The sequence below is a fragment of the Trichechus manatus genome, unplaced genomic scaffold (genome assembly GCF_000243295.1).
Source record: "Trichechus manatus latirostris isolate Lorelei unplaced genomic scaffold, TriManLat1.0 scaffold00137, whole genome shotgun sequence".
Classification (NCBI taxonomy): domain Eukaryota; kingdom Metazoa; phylum Chordata; class Mammalia; order Sirenia; family Trichechidae; genus Trichechus; species Trichechus manatus.
This window is the reverse complement of record NW_004444073.1, coordinates 4,765,642-4,788,810: the sequence shown is the minus strand read 5'-3', so window position 1 is coordinate 4,788,810 and position 23,169 is coordinate 4,765,642.

The window sequence follows — 23,169 nt, the reverse complement described above, 5'->3', positions numbered from 1 at the left end:
ATTTCATCACCTCCTCTGATGCATGGTTGACTTTGTTCTTCATTTCTGAGGCCGCCTCATCATTTGCACATATGTAATTTGTCCCTACAGTGGCACTGGCTTATGTCACCTCTCTCTTATCTCATGTAAGTAGTCTGTGCCTTCACTCTTTCAATGCTTACCTGCTAAGAATCTCCTTTGCCTGGTTATTCCAGTATCACCTCTAGATAATTTTCCAACCTTTACTCTAGCTTGGAATTAATTTTCTGGTTAAAACTCAGCCTGTTTTCAGACAGCTACATAGAAAGCTCCCTTCTTTCATAGAAAATTCTTACCTGGCTAATTAAGGAGACAATGGGATATAGTCTCCTTAGTTAGCCAGGTAAGCCAGGTACCGGGGACCTTAGTTCTAGTCTTGGTGCTCCTGCAAATATGCTTTCTGATCTAGTTGTCACTTAACCTCTCTTCACGTCATTTTCCATATGTATAGAATGGAGATAAATTTATTCGTCCCTTTTTTCATTCAATCACAAAATTATGTTTTTGTCAGACATTGTGCTAGCTAGGTACTGTGGCTACAAAGAACAATAAAACGTGGATCCTTTCCTCGAGGAGCTTTCGATTAAGTGGAGGAACAGACAAAAGAATGGACAATTACAAGGTGACCAATACTCAACTGTAGAAGAAAGAGCATAGGAGGGGAAGCCAGAAGACCTAGTTGAGCATCTCCAAGTTCTTATTTTCTCATCTGTGAAGTGAGGATAATAAAACCTGTACTCACCATCCTCACAGGTTCGTTCTAGAAGTAAAAAGAATAAGTCACATGAATGGCTTCAAAAAACTTGAAAAATCCCAAAATGTAATTGTTCCTTGATGTTTGGAGGAACAATTTTGAATTCCTCTTTAACAGTATCTCTTCTATAATCATGAAATTCCCACAGTGTGCTTTTTCTTATCGCTTCAAAATTTGTATCTTTTCATTCCTCTATAATGTTACAGAGACAGTGTAGTGTAGCACAGGAGTCTTAAACTGGCCGTACATCGGAATTGCTTAGGCAGGAGTGAACAGAGAGGGAGGGTTGGGATTGGAAACATGACTTATCTACATGCTATTTAGTCTAGAACCATACATAAAAATAATACTTTGTATGGTATGACACAAACTCATTAACTTACATGGATATTACTTGATCCTCTCAACAACCTCACTACCTTTGTGAGGAGGATAGAGCAAATATTAATATCCCACTTCAGAGATGAAAAATTGTAGGCTTAGACAAGTTTAGTATTTCCTCATGGTGGCCCAGCAGTTAAAAACTAGTTGATGGGAGCAAGAAGCCAAGGCTTCACCCTGAGAGTATGGACCCCAGACACCCTTTTAGCTCAGTGGTGAAGTCACTTCTGTGGTTCACCGTTCAGCCAGGGATTGGACAGCCCCATAAAACCAAACGGGACTAATGAGGCACAGCTGTCCAGGGACAAGGGATAGAAGGCAGAAGGGGACAGGAAAGCTGGTGGTAGGGAACCCAAGGTTGAGTAAGAACAGTGTTGATGTGCTGTGAAGTTGTTAACCATTCTCATAGGGCAACGTGTACTATCTGTTTAATGAGAAACTATTCTGTAAACCTTCACCTGAAGTACAATAAAAAAAAAAAAAAAGAAGCCAAGCCTTCTGATTCCCAGTCCAAGGTTTTTTCTCTTATATAGAAGCTCTTATCATAGATAATACCTTTGACTTCTGTCTTTAGTCTAGTTGAAGAATACATTAATGTCAAGTAAAGTATTCTTCAGACTTTGAAGACTCTTATCCTAATTGAAGAAAGAAAAATCTCATACTCTTTCTGTTTCTGGCAGTATGGCAGTTTATATACCATGAAAAACTCTACTGGTTAAAATAATTTAAAATTCTGGAAAAATGCAATAAATATATCTTGTTATGATACACTGAGCTGTCATGAAAAGCATGAAAGCAGAAATCCTGAGAGGTCAGCTGTGCCAAAACCAGCTTTGACCTTGATAATTTCCACTATATTCCATGTTGAACAACTTTATGCCAATAAATTTGAAAACTTCAGTAAAATAGTTAAATTCCTAGAAAAATATAATTTTAAATTGACTCAAAAAGAAATAGGAAATTTGAATAATCCTATTACCATTAAAAAAATTTTATGACAAATTACAACCTTGCCAGAAAAAAATATACTAGGGCCACATGACTTTACAGGTGAGTCTTACTGACATTTACCCTATAATTCCCCTTACTCATCCCCTTTTTATTACAGTTTCTTATATATTACATCTATATATGTTTAAAAAATTCATCAGACAATGCTATAATATTTGCCGTCAAACATATTTTAAACAACTTAAGAGAAGAATAGTCTATTATACTTACCCAGATAATTCATATCTCTGTTGCTCTTCCTACATTCCTGCTCTTCCAAGTTTCTTTCAATAATCATTTCCCTTGTGTCTGAAGAATTTCCTTTAGCAATTGTCTCTGGAGCAGGTCTGCTGACAACAAATTCTCTTAGTTTTTCTTCATCCAAGAATGTCTTTATTTCACCTTCATCTTTGAAGGATATTTTTGCTGGATATAAAATTCTGGGTTGACAATTCAAATTATTGTTCTTCTATAGATAATATGTCATTTTTCTCTGGCTACTTTCAAGACATTTTCTTTGTCCTTAGTTTTAAACAATTTGATTATTACATGTTTACGTGTGGATTTTTTTGGGTTTATCCTGTTTGGAGTTCACTGAGCTTCTTGAATCTGTAGGTTTATGTCTTTTGCAAAATTTTGGATGTTTTTGCCATTATTTCTTCAAATATTTGTTCAGCCCTGTATTCTTTCTCTTCTTCTTCTGGGACTCTGATGACATGAATGTTAGGCCTTTTGTTATTGTACCACAGATACTTCAGTCACTGTTCATTTTTTTCCTAACCATTTTTCTCTCTGTTGTTCATATTGGATAATTTCTATGGAATTGTCTTCAAGTTCACTTATTCCTCTGTCATCTCCATTCTGTTATTGATCTCATCCAGTGAGTTTTAAATTCTTATTATTGATTTTTTTCAGTTGTAAAATTTTTATTTGGTTATTCTCTTATATATTCTATATTTTTCCTGGGACTTCCTATTTTTCTATTGTTTTCAGGCATGTTCTTGATTGATTGTTGGAGCATTTTTATTTGGCTGCTTTAAAGTTTTTGTCAAATAACTCCAACACCTGTGTCATCTTCGTTGTAGAGTCTGTTGTTTTTTTCCCCCATGAAAGTTGAGATTATCCTAGTTCTTCATTATGCTGAGTAAGTTTAAATTGTATTCTGGACATGTTGAGTATTATGTTATGGCTTTTATTTAAATACTGTGAAGAATTTTTTTTCTTTTTGTTTATTGTTGTAGTTTAAGTAAAAGTTTACATTTCAAGTTAGTCTCTTATGCAAAAATTTATACATACATTGTTATGTGACCCTAATTGCTCTCCCTCCGCTGTGACAGCACACTCCTCCTTTCCACCCCTAATTTCCCATGTCCATTCAACCAGCTCCTGACCCCCTCTGCCTTCTCATCTTACCTCCGGACAGAAGCTGCCTGTTTAGTCTCATGTAGCTACTTAAGATGAGAAGCACACTCATCTTATGTTCCACAGTCCAGTCCAATCTTTGTCTGGCCTCAGAAATTCTTTTAGTTCGGGGTTGATAGAGAGTCTGGGGGCCATAATTTCTGATGTTCCTCCAGTCTCAGTCAGACCATTAAGTTTGGTCTTTTTAATAGAATTTGAGTTCTGCACCCCACCTTTCTCCTGCTCCATCAGGGACTCTCTGTTGTGTTCCCTGTCAGGGTGGTCATTGGTGGTAGCCAGGTACCATCTAGTTCTTCTGGTCTCAGGCTGATTAAGTCTCTGGTTTATGTGGCCCTTTCTGTCTCTTGGGCTAAATACTCTGCAGAATTTTAACCTGTTGTTGTTTTAGATGCTACTGAGTCAGTTTTTAACCTAATACCTTTAAAAAAAAGATAATCCCAAGCTTATATATATTTTTCTGGAATAGAAAGAGACAATGCTTTCCAAATGACATAACCTGATATCAAAACCATACAAAGTCAGTATGTCAAAGGAGAATTATAAGCCAATCTCAATCATAAAGTTAGATGCAAAAATTCTAAACAAAATATTAGCAAAATGAATGCAGCAATATTTGAAAAAGATCATACGTTTTCTCCAAATTCTGTTTATCCCAGGAATGGAAGGTTGGTAAAAATTAGAAAATGATTTAAAGCAATTCATAGTCTTCAGATTAAAGGATAACATTATGTAATTAATATAATATGGGCCAAACATTTTATATAAAAAAGCATTTAATGAAAGTCAACATCAATTAATGATTTAAAAATTAGCAACCTAGGAATAGAAGGAGCTTTGTTAATGTGCTAAAAGTCACCTACAAAATCCGATGCAAACATCATACTCAGTGATTGAAAAGAATAATAGTAAGAAAATAAAAAGAAGTAAAAGGTGTTTGATTTGGAAAACAAGGTACAAAACTGTCATTATTTGCAAATAATATGATTGTCTATATAGAAATCTCCCCACCCAAATAATTACAGATGAACTGTTTGAATTGTTAACAGATACCAAGTTGGCTTGATACCAAACCAATATGCAAAAGCAAATTTTATGTCTATGCAATGTTGATTAGAATTTAGGAAATAAAATATTAATAAAAAATACGTTAGTTCAGTAACCTAAAATATCAATAAAAATATAAAGTACTTAGGAATAAATCTCCCAAAATATATATAAATGCTTTATGTAGAAAATCATAAAACTTAATGGAGAAAGAGACTACGTTACTGAATAAGAAAATTCAAAATAATAAAGATTTATATATTAATGCTATTTCAATACAATATTCCAGCAGGGTTTTCCATGGAACTTGACAATGGGATTCCAAAATGTACATGGAAGAACAAAGGCCCCAAAACAGCCACTCCTGAAGAACGTGCTCCACCAAATGTCATGTCTAATTGTAAATCTATAAGGCAGTGCAGTATTAATGCTGGGATATACTAATAGGCCAGTGTAACAAAATAGTGTGCCCAGAAACAGAAAGGCCCAGATATGGGTGTTTGACATATGACAGAGATAATTTTGCAGATCAGTGGGTAAAGAATGGATTTTTCAATAAATGTTGCTGAAACAATTGGATAACCATAAAAGGTTCACCAAATGGTGTTTCCTACATTCTAGATATTAATATAGGTCATAACCCTTGGTCAAGGAACCCTGGTGTCTCAGTGGTTAAGCGCTCCACTACTAACCTAAAAGTCGGCAGTTGGAATCCACTAGCCGCTACCCGGAAGAAAGATGTGGCAGTCTGCTTCCGTAAAGATTACAGCCTTGGAAACCCTGTGGAATGGAGCAGTTCTACTCTGCGCTATAGGGTGGCTGTGAGTCAGAATTGACTCCATGGCAACGGGTTAGACTTTGTAACCGTTGATCAGTTTTAAGAGTAACAGCAGCATGATATTACTTATTGACAGGTATCAAATGAGTTGCAGAATATGGTTGGTAAAGGATAATTATAAATAGAATACCATGTAATTGATTAAACTGGGACACTTTTAAGAGTGAAAGTGGGCTCTATTAATAATTGTGCTGGGGCAATAGGCATAAACCAGAACGGTCCTGGGCAAACTAGGATATGTTATCATCCTAATTATAAAGGAGCCCAGCTAAATGAGTACCCAACTGAAGACATATCTGGTCAGGTACAGGTCTCATTTCAACAATTAAAACATCATGAACACAAACTATCCTGGGTTAAGAAATCTGCCCTGACATATTGTAGTCCTTAGCTAGCACTCTTGGCAGATGCGTCTGCTAGACTTCATTGACACCAGCAGATTGAGTGCTTGATTATTGAGAAGGGATTTTCTCAGCAATCCATGTGAAGCAACAAGTACCCAAGTATTCTGTGAAGGAAAAGATGATTTTGTATTTTTTTGTTTGTTTGATTACCACCTGGAGCGGCACAAAATATAGAACCTTGCTTTTTATTCTATACGGGCTAAAAATCTAAGCAGAGAGTCTAGATATAATACAAGAAGAATCAAAATTCTTTCTAAAGATGAGATGGAGATGATTTGTACAAGTTTATAAATAATAAATAATGAGATGAGCCTTTATTAAATTCTTACTATGTGCCAAGCAATGAGTTCTGTTCATATTAGAGCACTTAATTTTTTTAGCAGTCATGTGATAAAGCTATTATTTCTGTTGTTCAGATGAGGAAACCATTAAGGGATTTGCCCAAGGTTACCTGAGAGGCAGAATTGAAGGTATAAATTCAGGTCTGTCTGACTAAAACCTGTCTTCTATCTATCATGCTGACTACCTGTATGGTTTTTTTCGTTTTATTGTTTATATCCCCAACTATATCACTGGCAATGCAGAGGTCGTGCTCCCTTTGGGCGTTCCTAAGGTGGCACCTCAATTTCCACTAAACTATTAGAAATACTATGTTGATTTTAGAAAGTGCCTTTCTATGATTTGGGATCATTTTTATATCTGTCACTAATGGAGCCTAGCAAATCAAATTCTCCTTATTAGTTGAAAAATACTGATATTTCTTTTTCCCTGTTTTCATAAAGATGCTCTCAGCTGTCTGCTTAGCTGGAAGTAAGGATTTAAAAAAAAAAAAAAAAAAAAAAAAACCAAACCCATTGCCACTGAGTCGATTCCGACTCATAACGACCCTATAGGACAGAGTAGAACTGCCCCATAGGGTTTCCAACGAGCGGCTAGTGGATGTGAACTGCCAACTTTTTGGTTAGCAACTGAGCTCTTAAGCACTGCACCACCAGGGATCTGAGTTAAGGATTAATGGTTGTTCTATAACTTCTATTAGCAATTAGAGTGATTCTGTATTTAATCATTTGGGTTAAGATTGCACAGAATTTCTAAATTGTGACACTAGATCATATATGTCTGAAAATTAAATAGGAATTGCAAGATGGTGAATAGTTAACATTTAACCTGACTACTTATGAACATATGTCCTCTTTGGAAGTATGGTCAAGGACTTCAGACTTAACTCTATCCCCTAGTTTCCTATGTCTGGAAATTCTTGAAAGGAAGGGGGTAAAATAGTGTTAAGAGTACAGGCTTTGAAGACTGGCTATCTAGGATCCAATTCCTGCTCTTCTACTTAACACCTGAGTGATCTCAGGCAAGCTATTTAACCGTTCAGAAATTTGTTTTCTCATCTGTAAAGTGAGGATAATAATTGTAATTTCCTAATTAAGATATATGATCATTAAAAGAAATCAGATATGAAATATCTAGAATAGTGTCTGGCACATAGTAAGCACTTGATAAATGGTAGCTCTTCCAGGACAAATGTTTCATGTCCTCCAGATTCAGCGGGGGTATAGAGCTGCGGCAAGGAAATTCTGCTGAACAATCACTGTGACTCGAATTAGATATTTCATAAAGAATATTTCTTAAAGTTTGATTTGTGAGGATACTTTAAGAGGTCACAGTCCAAATCACAGGGTGTGGTTCACATCTTCCTAAGTCAAATGCTTAGAAATTTGTTAACCTGACCCTGAAGACTACCTATAAGACAAGCAAAGACATTAAAATAGAGCCCAGTGCATCTAAGTCATGGCCAAGAAGAATCATTAAACTTACACTGATTGCCAGCTTCATTTAGCCTGTGGGCAAGTATTCAGGCTGTTAGAATCTTCAGTCTTGGGACTAGGAATGAGAGGTTAGGGAGAAGGGTACTAATTATATGTAAAAATTTTCTTTCTTTTTTGAACCCCGCTCATTCATCTTATCGAGCCCGGGTGGCACAGTGGTTAAGAGTTTGGCTGCTAACCAAAAGGTCAGCAGTTTGAATCCACTCTTTGGAACCCTTGTGGGGCAGTTCTACTCTGTCCTATAGGGTCGCTATGATTTGGAATCAACCCAATGGCAACGGGTGGGCTTTTTATAGTTTTCTGGCATTAATTCCATTGAAGTGTGTGTAGGATAGGGAGAATTTAACTAAGCTTGACTGAAAATTGCTAACCCTGAATCCTTTATGAAAAAATAATTTAAATCTTAAGTTTTTTTTCCATACCCTGCCGAGGTTGTTGTCTTAGTCTGGGTTATCTGGAGGAGCAAAACCAGTAAAATGTATATATAAATATATATATAGAAAGAGATTTAGTTCAAGGAAATGGCTCATGCAATTGTGGAGGCTGGCAAGTCCTAAATCCGTGGGCCAGGCAGCAGGCTGGAGGCTTCTCCTGACTCGTGTTTGCAGGGGCTGACGAACCCAAAATCTGCAGGACAGGCATCAGGCAGCTAGCTCAGGTCCCAAGAACTGGAGGTAAGAGGATGACGAGATGAATGCAGGATCCAGAGAGTGAGGTTTGCCAGAACACCCATATATATTGAAGACTACACCCCCAAGGAAACTCCCCTTCCAACTAATTGGCTGCTCACATCAGTTCACAAAGTGGAGGATGATTACATAATATCTACCAAACTACTGAGAATCACAGCCTAGCCAAGTTGACATATAACATTAACCATCACAGTTGTCATCATTCATTCATTTATTCATTCAACAAATCTCCATTCCATGCCAATTAGATTCTTGAGATATAAAAATAAAAAATATGCTGTTGAGATTCCCACTTGCAGCCATGACAGAGCAACTGGTACCAGACTTGACTTCCCACTGTAAACAACTAGAAAACTTTGCAAAATATATTAAATATCTGTTTGCAGACATTTGACAATAGTCATGGCAGCACTATGATCCCTTAGTGATCAGAAACGAGTCAAGCCCTACAATTTCCCTGGCTTTCTCTCTGGAGGTATATTCTGGACTGCAGCCAAAGGAAGGGAAAACCAAACAATGTAGCATTCTCACCAAGTTGAGGAGATAGAGATCAGAATTTGGGAAAGTCAAGGTGGCTAAAATTTTCAGGACAGAGACCTGGAGAGAAGGGAGCAACAAAGAGAAATAACTCCAAATATCTCAGTAAGAATCCCCTTCAGTCATTGAACATGAAGCTATACTTCCTTGGAGTGCAACCCCACAATGCAGCCAAAGAACAACTACTGAGGGATGATACAACCAGGAAGTTACAAACTGAATCATTCCCAGAGCCCAAATAAGGCTGAGAGACATATTCAAGTTTCAACTAGCCAGAATGGGGAGACCTTGTCAAACACCAGGGAATTCACTAAAGACATTGATGGATCATATCTTACTAATAGGGCTAAACTAGTCCTAGAGTAAAGGCTATACCATACCAGTGATAAGAAAGCTTAAAACCAATCTCAAAATGATCTATATTATATTCTTATAACTGGTTGCCAAAACAAAACTGAACACTATTTAAAGGAAGACAGCATGATCCTGCCACTCAACAAAGTAACATTTACAATCACAAACATCCAATAAAAAATTAGTAGACATGCAAAGAAGCAGAAAAAATTGCATTCTAGAAGTAGAATAAAAATCAGTCATAGAAATAGACTCAGTTAGAAAACCAAAACGGAAGAACATGCTCAGCATTTCTCAAGATGAAAAAACTGAAGAAAAAAATTCAAGCCTTGAGTTGCAATTTTGAAAGATTCTACAGGGAAAATATTAAATGACACAAAAGCATCAAAAGAAGATGGAAAGAATACATGGAGTCACCTACCAAAAATAATTGGTCAACATTCAGTCATTTCAGGAGGTAGCATATGATCAAGAACTGACGGTACTGAAGGAGTAAGTCCAACCTGCACTGAAGGCAGCGGTGAAAAACAAGGCTCCAGGAAGTAATGGAGTACCAATTGAGATGCTACAACAAATGGATGCAACACTGGAAGTGCTCAGTTGTCTATGCCAAGAAATTTGGAACACAGCTACCTGGCCAACCAACTGGAAGAGATCTGAATTTATGCCCATTCCAAAGAAAGGTGATCCAACCGAATGTGGAAATTATCGAACAATATCATTAATATCTCACACAAGTAAAATTTTGCTGAAGGCCATTCAAAAGTAGCAGCAGCAGTACATTGACAAGGAACTGCCAGAAATTTAAGCCAAATTCAGAAGAAGATGTGGAACCAGGGATATCATTGCTGATGTCAGATAGATCTTGGCTGAAAGCAGAGAATACCCGAAAGAGGTTTACCTGTGTTTTAGTGACTATGCAAAGGCTTTTGACTGTGTGGATCATAATGAATTATGTATAACGTTGTGAAGAATAGGAATTCCAGAACACTTAATTGTGCTCATGCGGAATCAGTACATAGATCAAGAGGCAGTCATTTGAACAGAACAAGGGGACATTGCATGGTTTCAAGTCAGGAAAGGTGTGAGTCAGAGTTGTATCCTTTCACCATACTTATTCAATCGGTATGCTGAGCAAATAATCTGAGAAGCTGGACTATATGAAGAAGAATGAGGCATCAGTATTGGAGGAAGACTCATTAACAACCTGCGACATGCAGATGACACAACCTTGCTTGCTGAAAGTGAAGAGGACTTGAAGCACTTACTGATGAAGATCAAAGAATACAGCCTTCAGTATAGATTACACCTCAACATAAAGAAAACAAAAATCCTCACAACTGGGCCAATAGGCAACATTATGATAAATGGAGAAAAAATTGAAGTTATCAAGGGTTTCATTTTACTTGGATCCACAATCAACACCCATGGAGACAGCAGTCAGGAAATCAAATGACATATTGCATTGGGAAAATCTGCTGCAAAAGGCCTCTTTAAAGTGTTAAGAAGCAAAGATGTCACCTTGAAGACTAAGGTGGGCCTGACCCAAGACATGGTGTTTTCATTCACTTCATATGCATGCAAAAGCTGGATGATAAATAAGGGAGACTGAAGAAAAATTGACGCCTTTGAATTGTGTTGTTGGCAAAGAATACTGACTATACTGTGGACTGCCAAAAGAACAAACAAATCTGTCTTGGAAGAAGTACAACTAGAGTGCTCATTAGAAGCAAGGATGGTGAGGCTACGTCTCATATACTTTGAACATGTTATCAGAAGGGGTCAGTCCCTGGAGAAGGACATCATGCTTGGTAAAGTAGAGGGTCAGTGAAAAAGAGGAAGACCCTCAACGAATTGGATTGACACAGCAGCTGCAACAATGGTCTCAAACATAGCAACAACGATCATGAGGATGATGCAGGACCAGGGAGTGTTTTGTTCTGTTGTACATAGGGTCGCTATGAGTCAGAACCAACTCGACAGCACCTAACAACAACAGAAATAGCAAAGAGAATGGAATTAGCAAACAGTGGCTTTAAAATAACTATTACATATAAGCCCAAGGATTTAAAAGAAAACATGAATATAATGCAGAGAGAAATTGAAGACATATGAAAAGAATCAAATGAAACTTCTAGAGAAAAATACAATATATGAATTAAGAAATTCATGGGGGAGGGGACATAACAGAAAACTAGATACTACAGAAGAAAAGATCAGTGAAGACATAGCAATAGAAACCTTCCAAACCAAAGCTCAGAGAGAGAAGTCTGAAAATAGAATAAACAGAACCTCTATGGCTTGTGTGAAAAAATTGGTACATATATTTTGAGTCCTCAAAGGAGGTTGGTAGTAGAGGGAGATAAGAAAAAATATTTGAAGAAATAATGGGTGAAATTTTTCCAAATTTGATGAAAACTGGAAGTCCATGGATCCAAGAATGTCAATAAATTTCAAACAATATAAACACTAAGAAAACCACACCAGGGCATACCATAATCATTTTGCTAAAAACCAGTGATAAAGAAGAAATCTTAAAGGCAGCCAGTGAAAAAGACACATTACATACAGAGAACAAAGATAACTGCTAACTTCTTATTGGAAGCAATGCAAGCCAGAAGACAATGGAACAAAGTCTTTAAAGTGCTGAAAATAAAACTGTGAACTGAGAGTTCCATATTCTTTAAATATATCCTTCAAAAATGAAGTTGAAATTAAAAAAATGTTTTCAGATCAACAAACTGGAAAGCTCATTGTCAGTTGATCTGTTTTAAAATAAATATTAAAAGATATTCTTCAGGCTGAAGGAAAATAATTCTAGATAAAGAGTAATTGAAAGTATACTGGGGTAATATTCTTACATTGTATAGAAAGTATATTTGAAGGTAGGCTGTGATGTGTTTAAGATCTATATTGTAAAACACAGCAACCACTGAATAAAAACAAATAGGTATAGAGGCCAATATAGAAGATAAAATAGAATACAAAGAAATACTCAACTAATCCAAAAGAAGGTAAAGAAAGGGAAAATTAAAAGAACGAAGAAAGTATGGGAAAAATACAAAACAGTTCCAACATGGTAGACTTAGACCTAACCATACTGATAGTTACATTTGATATAATTTTTGTCAGGCTGGATAAAAAAGCAAGATCTAACTAAGGGATGTCTACCTTTGAATTTAAAGTCATAATCAGGTTAAAAGTAAAAGGAAGAATGAGATATACGATGTTAACACTAATCATGTATAATCTGGGGTGGCTATGTTAATGTCAGAGAAAATAGATTTCAAAATGAGGAATAATAGAGAAAAAGAGAGACATTTAATAATAAAAGGAACAATTCATTAAGACATAACAATCTTAAATGTGTATGCAATACTAACAACTTCAAAATACATGAAGCAAAAACTTAAAGAACTGAAAGAAGAAATACTGTATTTTTATGCATATAAGGCACACCTTCTATGTTTGTTTCCCAAATGCTTCCTGCTCCCCCGCCCCCCCCCGAGAGGTATGCTAATTTTTTACAGCAACATGTAAAAAATGAATTGGTACAGTGGCGCTTAGGAAAATACCTCGCTTGGGAGGAAGCAGTTGGCAAACAAATGTAGAAGGCACACATTACTTGTGTAAACGTGTGGTAGACAAATCCACAATTATAGTTAGAGATTCCAACAATCATTTCTCTGTACTTGGTTGAGAGAACATACAGACAGAAAATCAATAAGGATATAGAAGACATGAACAATCCCATCAATCTAATTGACATCTATAGAACACCACACTTAACAATGACAGCAAGCACATTATTTTCAAGTGCCCGTAGAACATTCACCTAGGTAGACCATCTGCCTGGCAAGGAAGTAAGTCTCAGTGAATTTAAAAGTATTGAAATTACTCAATGTGTATTCTCTGATGACAGTGGAATCATATTAGACATCAGTAGTAAACATAATTGGAAAATCCCCAAATATTTATAAATTAAACAACACACTTCTAAATAACACGAGTCAAACAAGAAATCACAAAAGAACTTAGAAAATATTTTGAATTGAATGATAATTAAAATATGACACACCAAAATTTGTGGGGTGAATCTGATGTGCTCAGATTGAAATTATAGATTTAAGTGCTTATACTAGAAAAGGGGGGAAAAAAACTCTCTAAAATCAATGAGCTAAGCTTCTACTTTAAGCAACCAGAAAAAGAATAGTAAATTAAACCCAAAGTAAAAAAAAAAAAAAAGGAGGAAAATAATAATAACAGTAGAAATCAATGAAATATAAAAGCAATAAAGAAATCAGTGATCAGTGTTTGCACGGTATGTCTTATTCCTCATTTTACTTTTAACCAAAAGCCATTATTTTTGAAAATGTCAATAAAATTGATAATTGATTAATCAAGAAAAAAGACACAAATTGCCAACATCAGGAATAAAAGAGGGACCATGACTACAGGTCCTATAGATACTAAAAAGATAGTAAGGGAATATTATGGACTACCTACCTTATGCCAATAAACTTGACAACTTAAATGAATGGACACAGTCCTTGAAAAACACAAATTATAAAAACTGACATAAGAAAAAGTAAAAAATCTGAATAGCCCAATATCTATTAAAAAATTAAACTCTTAATTAAAAATATTCTTAGAGAATTCCCTGGTGAATTAATCAAACATTTAATGAAGTAATAATATCAAACCATATTATCAATATACATATACTTTCAGAAAACATAGGAGGGAATCATTCCCAGCTTATTTTTTGGAGAATGAATTGCCCTGATACCAAACCAGTCAAAAATATTATTTAAAAGAAAAAAAACCCTAGAGACCAATATCCCTTATAAAAGTAGATGAAAAAATCCTGACCAAAACATTAGGAAATATAATCCAGCAACATATAAGAAGGATAATACATCATAACCAAGTAGGGTTTATCCCCCAAATGCAAGGTTGGTTTAACATTTTAAAATCAATAAAAGTAATATACCATATTAATAGAATAAAGCAGAAAAACAGTATGATGTAGTAGAAGCATTTGATAAAATTCAGTATCTACTATTGGTTAAAATCTCTCGGCAAACTAGGAATAGAAAGGAACTGTTTTAACTTGCTAAAAAGAAATCTATAAAAAACCTACAGCTAACAAACCATTAATTCACTTAGCTCCTATTTGAAAGGTTGGAAGTCTGAATCCAGAGGTACCTTGGAAGAAAAGGTTGGCAGTCTACTTCCAAAAAATCAGCCTCTGAAAATCCTGTGGGGCACACTTCTATTCTGACACACATGGAGTCTCCATGAGTCGGAATTGACTTGATGGCAGATGTTTTTGTTTTTGTTTTTTTAAATCATACTTAATGGTGAAAGGTCTTTTTCTAATATTGGGAGCCAGGCAAGAATGTGGCTGCTCTATCCAATGCAATAAGGAAAAAAAAGACATATAAATTGGAATGGAAGAAATAAAATTATCTTCACTCACAGGCAATAAAATCTTCAAAACAGCTACTGGAATTAATAAGTGAATTAGCAAGTCGCAGGATACAAAGTCAATATAATGAGCCAATATTTCTGTATACTAGCAACAAAGATTTGGAAATGATATTAAAAGAAAATATTCTTCCTTGCCCTCAGAAGAGCCAGGGGAAAATGCAGTGCGACAAATGCCCGTAGTGGTGTGCCCAGAGTGCCATAAGCGGGTAGAAAAGGACCACCAATCTTGGCCAGGGGTGGGGGCGGGAAAGATCATCCAAGGAAAGGTAGGAGGTGAACTCTGCTTGAACTGAGATATTGTCCTCATCCAGGTCCTTGCTGAGTGCTCATTTGTGCAAACTGTTGAACAGACTCTGTACACAAAAAGGAAAATAAACCCTGACCTCTAGGACTTAGTATATTAAAGGCTGTACAGCGGCAAAAATACAAACAGGGAGAATGTGCATTTTGTATAAATTAGGAAGTTAGTGTAGATACCAAAGAATGTCATTTACATAATTACTCTAAATCCTGCCTAAGGGTCCTTGTTGCTTCTTGCTAAAATACTTATGCGTAAGCTCTCATTTAGGAAATGGTTCAAGAATTAGTCTTTGTTTCTCTTGTTATTTTATTTTTAAATTCTGATGACAGTGGAAAGGGCATAGGGAGTTACGGATCAGATAGAGTCAGGCTGGACTCCTGGCTCTGCCACTTGCTTGCCGTGTGATCTTGGGAAATATCCCTTCTGAACCACAGTTCTTAGCATATGTAACCGGTTGCAGTCGATGTGTGTCAGAGTAGAACTGTGCTCCATAGGGTTTGCAGTGGTTGATTTTTTTGAAGTAGATCACCAGACCTTTCTTCCAAGGCACCTCTGGATGGGCTGGAACCTCCAACCTTTCAGTTAGCATCCAAGCTAGTTAAAAGTCTGCACTACCCAGGAACTCCTAGCATATGTAAAGTGAGTGTAATATCACGTACCTCATCCAGTTGTTGTGGCAACTAAATAGAGCTATCTATTGGGTGTTGTTGTTAGGTGCTGTCGAGTAGGTTCCAACTCATATCCATCCTATGTACATATGTACAACAGAACGAAACATTACCTAGTCCTGTGACATACTCACAACTGTTGCTATGTTTGAGACCATTGTTGTAGCTGCTGTGTCAGTCCATCTTGTTGAGGAACTTCCTTACCTTACCAAGCATGATGGTCCCTCCTGATAACATGTCCAAAGTACTTGAGACAAAGTCTCATCATCCTCACTTCCAAGGAGCACTCTGGCTGTACTTCTTCCAAGACAGATTTGTTCATTCTTCTGGCAGTCCATTGTGTATTCAGTATTCTTTGCCAACACCGTAATTCAAAGGCATCAATTCCTCTTTGGTCTTCCTTATTCATTGTCCAGTTTTCACTTGCACATGAGGCAATTGAAAATACCATGGCTTGGGTCAGGTGAACCTTAGTCCTCAAAGTGACATTTTTGCTTTTCAACACTTTTAAGAGGTCTTTTGCAGCAGATTTGCCCAATGCAATACGTCATTTGATTTCTTGACTACTGCTTCTACGGGCATTGATTGTGGATCCAAGTAAAATGAAATCCTTGACAACTTCAATCTTTTCTCCGTTTATCATGATGTTGCTTATTGGTCCAGTTGTGAGGATTTTTGTTTTCTTTATGCTGAAGTGTAATCCATACTGAAGGCTGTAGTCTTTGATATTCATCAGTAAGTGCTTCAAGTCCTCTTCATTTTCAGCAAGCAAAGTTGTGTCATCTGCATATCACAGATTGTTAATGAATCTTCCTCCAATCCTGATGCCCCTTTCTCTTCATACAGTCCAGCTTCTCTGATTATCTGCTCAGCATACAGATTGAATAAGTATGGTGAAAGGATACAACCCTGATGCACACCTTTCTTGGTGTTAAACCATGCAGTATCCCCTTGTTCTGTTCAAATGACTGCCTCTTGATCTATGTACAGGTTCCTCAGAAGCACAATTAAGTGTTATGGATTTTCCATTCTTTACAGTGTTATCCATAATTTGTTATGATCCACATAGTCGAATGCCTTTATATAGTCCATAAAACACAGATAAACATCTGTCATGGATTGAATTGTGTCCCCCCAAAATGTGTGTCAACTGATGTGATTTTCCTATGTCTTGTAAATTCTACCTCTGTGATGTTAATGAGGTGGGATTAGTGGCAGTTACCTTAATGAGAGAGGACTCAATCTACAAGATCAGCTTGTGTCTTAAGTCAATCTCTTTGGAGAAGCGAGCAGAGAGACATGGGGACCTCATACCACCAAGAAAGTAGTGCCAGGAGCAGAGTGCAACCTTTGGACCGAAGATTACTGTGCTGAGAAGCTCCTAGACCAGGGAAGATTGATAACAAGGAACTTCCCCCAGAACCGACAGAGAGAAAAAGCCTTCCCCTGGAGATGGTGCCCTGAATTCGGACTTCTAGCCTCCTAAACTGTGAGAGAATAAATTTCTCTTTGTTAAAGCTATCCACTTGTGGTATTTTTGTTACAGCAGCACTAGGTAATGAAGACAACATCTTTCTGGTATTCTCTACTCTCAGCCAAGATCCATCTGACATCAGCAATGCTGTCCCTAGTTCCACATCCTCTTCTGAATCCTGCTTGAATTTCTGGCAGTTTCCTGTCAATGTATTGCTGCAACCATTTTTTACTTATCTGCAGCAAAATTTTACTTGCAATGTGATATTAATGGTATTGTTCGATAATTTCTGCATTCTGTTGTGTCACCTTTCTTTGGAATGGGCACAAATATGGATCTCCTCCAGTCAGTTGGCCAGGTAACTGTCTTCCAAATTTTTTGGCATAGATGTCCGAGCACCTTCAGCGCCGTAGCTGTTTGTTGAAACATCTCAATATATATACGCAGTGTGTTGTTGTTGTGTACTGTCGAGTCAGTTCCAACTCATAGTGACATCATGTGACAGAGTAGAACTGCCCCATACGGTTTCCTAGGCTGCAGGCTTTACAGCAGCAAATTGCCAGGTCCTTCTCCCGTATATGTGTGTGTGTGTGTGTGTGTGTGTGTGTGTACGGAGCCCTGGTGGCACAGTGGTTAAGAGCTCAGCTGCTAACCAAAAAAGATCAGCAGTTTGAAAGGTCGAGTTGGAATGGACCCGACGGCAATGGGTGTGTGTGCCTATGTATGTGTGTGTGTGCATATATGTATGTGTGTATATAGGTATGTGTATATGTGTATACACAAACATATGTATATCTTTTGCTATGTTGCTTGACACATTGTAGAAGCACAAGTAATAATATTTTGCTTCTTTTTCTTGTTCATATTTTAAAACTTAGTCATTAAACTTTTATCAGCAAAGAAGAATCTACATTTCCCATGTCAAGCAAGTGTAGTGACATATTGCTATTTAATGTAAAATTATATTTCTGTGAAACCATGTCTTCTACTGAATCTCCTTAAATAAATACAATCTTTCTTATATTATCAGCAAATTAAACTTCAAAAATTACACTTGCTGCTGTGGTTACCTCTGAGTTCCTCTAAAACGCCTCTCTGTATTTTATTGCTGTGTAAATATTTAGAAGACTTTAAAAGTCTTCAGATTTGGGCCTTCTCTGTTCAACAGTTTATATTTCAAGACCTTTTGTGCAGTTCGTTTTCTCATCTATGAAACCTAGCGCCGTTCTCCCATTGATACTATTTACATTTTTTTTTGTAATGTACCGCAGGTTTATAAGACTTCACATTTAAATTTTTGATGTGATTATCTGCTTTTAATTACATCTTAAAATCCCTTGCCAAATAATGATTAAAACACACAAAGACAGTATGATCAAGACATAGGCAAAGCAAAACAAATCTATGTGAAAACTGCTTCAAGCAGTGCAGCAAAAGTAAATCCATTTAATTTGTACATTTGTGGAGGATTTAATTCAAATGGAAGTACAACATAAGATAAACAAGGTGAGAAAGGCAGGTAAGAAGACTTTAAAGTGTGCGAGTTCAAATGTTTTCTCTCTTGTTTAAATCAGAGTATACTTGACTCTTCTGGGGAAATTTTTGGAGTAAAAAATCAAACTCATATATAATTATGGTTCACAGCAAATTGCATTTACTGCCTGCTGAGCAAACTCAATTGGATTACTAAACCACAATATTTCCCACCTCTGTGTCAGTTAAAGACCAAACTCTCCCTTCTTATAGTTCTCCAGGGTTCCAGATGCTTAAGCACACTGAGCGTCTTCCGCATTTGAGGTTTTTCTGGCAGCCACTCCCCTGCTTAGGACTGTTCAGTGGATCCCCACAGCTTCCAGTATCAAATTCACACCCTCCGTGGACCCAGGTTGCTTCCCGACATCGCCTTCTCTGGCTTCCTTTTGGCATATCCCCTGCCCACCACACGTACCCTTTTTTCCGTTACACTGAACTCCTCACACATCCCAGACATACTGTTCATACCTTCTGCACTCATTCATTTATTCATCCTTCCAGTCATTCCACAAATATTTATTGTCTGCTATGTGCCAGGCACTATTAGTGGTGAGGACTCAATGGTAAGCTAGAAAAAAAACACTGTCTGTGCCTCAGAAAGCTCAGTCAAGTGGAGAAAATATATCTTAATCAAAGAACCCCACAGATAGTTATACAATTACTGTGGGGCATTGGTAGGTCAGCGGTAGAATTCTCGCCTTCCATGCAGAAACCCAGCTTTGATTCCTAGCCAATGCACCTCACGTGCAGCCACCACCTGTCTATCAGTGGAGGTGTGCATATTGCTATGATGCTGAACAGATTTCAGGGGAGCTTTCAGACTAGGAAAAAAGGCCTGGCAATCTACATCCAGAAATTAGCTAGTGAAAACCCAACGCATCACAGTGGTCTGATCCCCAGCTGATCATGGGGTTGGCATAAGACCAGACAACATTTCATTTGACACAAAGTGGGCATCATTAAGTGGAGAAGTGGGTCTGTAGAAAAGCAGAGTATAGCATGACTTTGGGGCTTTGTTAGCCGAGTACATAGAGAAGCAACTTGGCCGCATGAATACAAGTTTCAGACACGCTCTCCCAGTAGATGGCTCTAACTCCTCCAGCACTGGCTCAGGGGCCCCTTTCCTCAAAAAGACCTCTCCCTTCTAATTCAAACCAAATCCCAGCTTGCTGTGATATCAAATGGTAAGGAAACACTGGGTATGGGGTGGAAGCATGTGGTTTGTACAGAAGAACTCAACCATGACTTTCTCCACACCGCGGGTGCCATCCCGATTCTTGTCAGCTTTCCACCCTTGGTGCTCCGACTACAAATGGGGATCTTGAAAGGAATCCTGGAGGAGACGCTGTTCCATCTCAGGGATGTTCCAGTGAGCAGCAGGGGAACCAAGATGGGGAATCACAGCTGCTAATTGGTGCATAGGATGGAACAAATTTCCTCTCATCACAGAAGGGGATTGTATTTCACGTGGAGGGAAAGGAGAGATTTGCCTACAAATTAGGTTGGAAACTGTAGAGAAGAAGTTGTTTGCTGGCCAGGATGGGATGCCAGAGCTGGAATGAACTATGACACAGGAGAAGGGGGTAGGTGCTCAAATAAACAAGTGGGTTTTCTCTAGCATTTCCTTGACTGTCTTTTCAAGGGTCGATTTCCTCCTGATATTGGTGTTTCTTGGCACTCACCAAGTACTTCTCATGTTGGCAATTGTTAGCCTTTTTGCTGCTGGAGAGGAGGGTGAGGGTGAAAGCTGCCTTCCATTTATTTCAGAATCATAAAATGACTAGAAAGGTTTCTTTAGACATTACTTTCTGTTTGTAAAAGGAGCGATGGAGTCCCTGGGTTGTGCAGATGGTTAACGCGCTCGACTGCTAACTGAAAGGTTGGAGGCTTGAGTCCACAGAGGCACCTTGGAAAACAGGCCTGATGATCTACTTCCAAAAAATCAACCACTGAAAACCCTATGGAGCACAGTTCCACTCTGACACACATGGGTCGCCGTGAGTCAGAGTTGACTCGCTGATAACGGGTGTGTGGTGTGTGTGTGTAAAAGGAGCAATAAGCAAGGCTAGACAGATACTGCTCACAGAACATCTGGGGTCACACCCGGCTGACCAGCAGTTTCCTCTGAGCAAGGCTTCTCACACCCTTCAAACTTCCTGATCCACCCAGAGTGGCCGCTCCGCACTCTTAGATGCCCCCTGAGGCTGAATGATTTCCTGGCTTGTCTTACCTCTTCTGCTGTCTCCTACTTCTGGATTTGTCTCTTCCTGTGTACAGACAGGACACAGATTACAGACCGGTCATCCCATCTGTTTATGGATTGAATTGTGTCCCCCAAGAATATGTGTTGTAAATCCTAACCCCTATATCTGTAGAAAGGGGAGCCCTGGTGGTGCGTGGTTAAAGCGGTTGGCTGCTAACTGGAAGGTCTGCTGTGGCAACCCACCAGCCACTCCATGGGAGACAAAGATGTGGCAGTCTGCTTCAGTGAAGATTTACAGCATTGGAAACCCTATGGGACAGTTCTACTCTGTCCTACAGGGCTGCTATGAGTTGGAATCAACTCCGTGGCAATGGGTGTGGATGTAATCCCATTTGGAAATAGAAGTTTCTTTGTTATGTTAGTGAGGTCATATTAGTGTAGGATGTGTTTTAAGCCAATCACTTTTGAGATACAAAAAGAGCAGATTAGGCACAGAAGCAAGGAAGCACAAGTGGGGGAAGATAGATGCTATGCCACATGAAGATCATCAAGAAACTGAGGAACAGAAGCTGAAAAGAGACAAGAACCTTTCCCCCGGAGCCAACAGTAATAGAAAGCCTTCTCCTAGAGCTGGTGCCCTGAATTAGGACTTCTAGCCACCTAAACTGTGAGAAAATTAAACTTCTGTTCCTTAAAGCCATCTACTTGTGGTATTTCTGTTATCGCAGCACTAAAAATCTAAGACATCTCAGAATAACCCATTTTGGCTTTCATGTTTGACTTTGGAACTACCACTGCCCATCACCATACTCCAGGCCGTAGCCCCTCCTCTCCCATCCCTCCCTTCAGTCCACGATGATAGAAGGAAATCATTACTTAGGTTCCTTTGTGTGTTGGCTTTAATGTATACAGCTTATAAAAAGACCACACGTCGACACTCAAGCATTCTTTGTTTAAAGGAAAAAAATACAGTGGAAACACAGACAGATGTCAATAAAAGCATTTAACTGATTTTGTGGTTTCTTCTAGGATAAATTTGGATGGGGAGGATGCCTGGAGGCTGTTGAGGCAAAGTTTTCATTTTAGCATTAAGGGAGAATTTCTTTGGTCTGTGGCAGGGATCATGAAAATCTCTCAGCTGAGTAAGCTTTCGCCAGTAACCCCTTCTAAAGCATTTGTGTGTGACCTGATCAGGTGTCCCAGACTAAGATGAACAAAAACCAAGCAAGACCTGTGAATTAAGACGTTGTGAATGAGTGTGTGTTTGGGGCGGGGGGACTTGCCCAAATACTTAACCCGAGAGAGTCACTTCCCTGCCACTTGTTGAAGCATTGTCCTTATGCTATGTTCTTTTCTCTTCACCTATGACTTCTGATTTGATTGAACTACTCATTTCCATAGACAAAGTGCAAATGTAGTCACCAATTTTACTAGATAACAGTTTATATATTTTACTTCTGTTTTGTTTTGAGAAAGACTTAAAGAAAACCTTAGAAATCTGTTAAGGTTGGCTTACCTGATTGCCATCTCTTCTGAGGAAACTTCCAGCTATATATTTTGGGGCCTATATTTTGGAAATATTTCTTAGGAAAAATTGTATTATTACTCAGCTGACAGATTCTGAAGGCTGGGAACTTATGAACAATAACAATTGTTTTTCATTGTGAAGTTGGCAAAGTTGACTTTTACTTTTTGCGAGGTTTGAAAAATACTGGGATAGGGATAAGAGACAGGCTCTTTATTTTATTTTATTGTACTTTAAGTGAAAGTTTGCAATTCAAGGTAGTCTCTCATACAAAAATTTATACATACATTGTTATGTGATCCTAATTGCGCTCCCTATACTGTGACAACACATTCCTCCTTTCCACCCCTGATTTCCTGTGTCCATTCAACCAGCTCCTGACCCTGTCTGCCTTCTCATCTCACCTCCGGACAGGAGCTGCCCATTTAGTCTCATATCTCTACTTGAGCTAAGAAGCACACTCTTCATGAGTATCATTATGTGTCCCACAGTCCAATCTAATCTTTGTCTGAAGAATTGGCCTCGGGAATGGTTTTAGTGCTGGGTTGACAGTCCAGGGACCACGCTTTCCGGGGTTCCTCCAGTCTCAGCCAGACCATTAAGTCCGGTCTTCTTACTAAAATTTGAGTTCTGCACCCCACTTTTCTCCTGCTCCATCAGGGACTCTCTGTTGTGTTCCCTGTCAGGGCAGTCATTGGTGGTA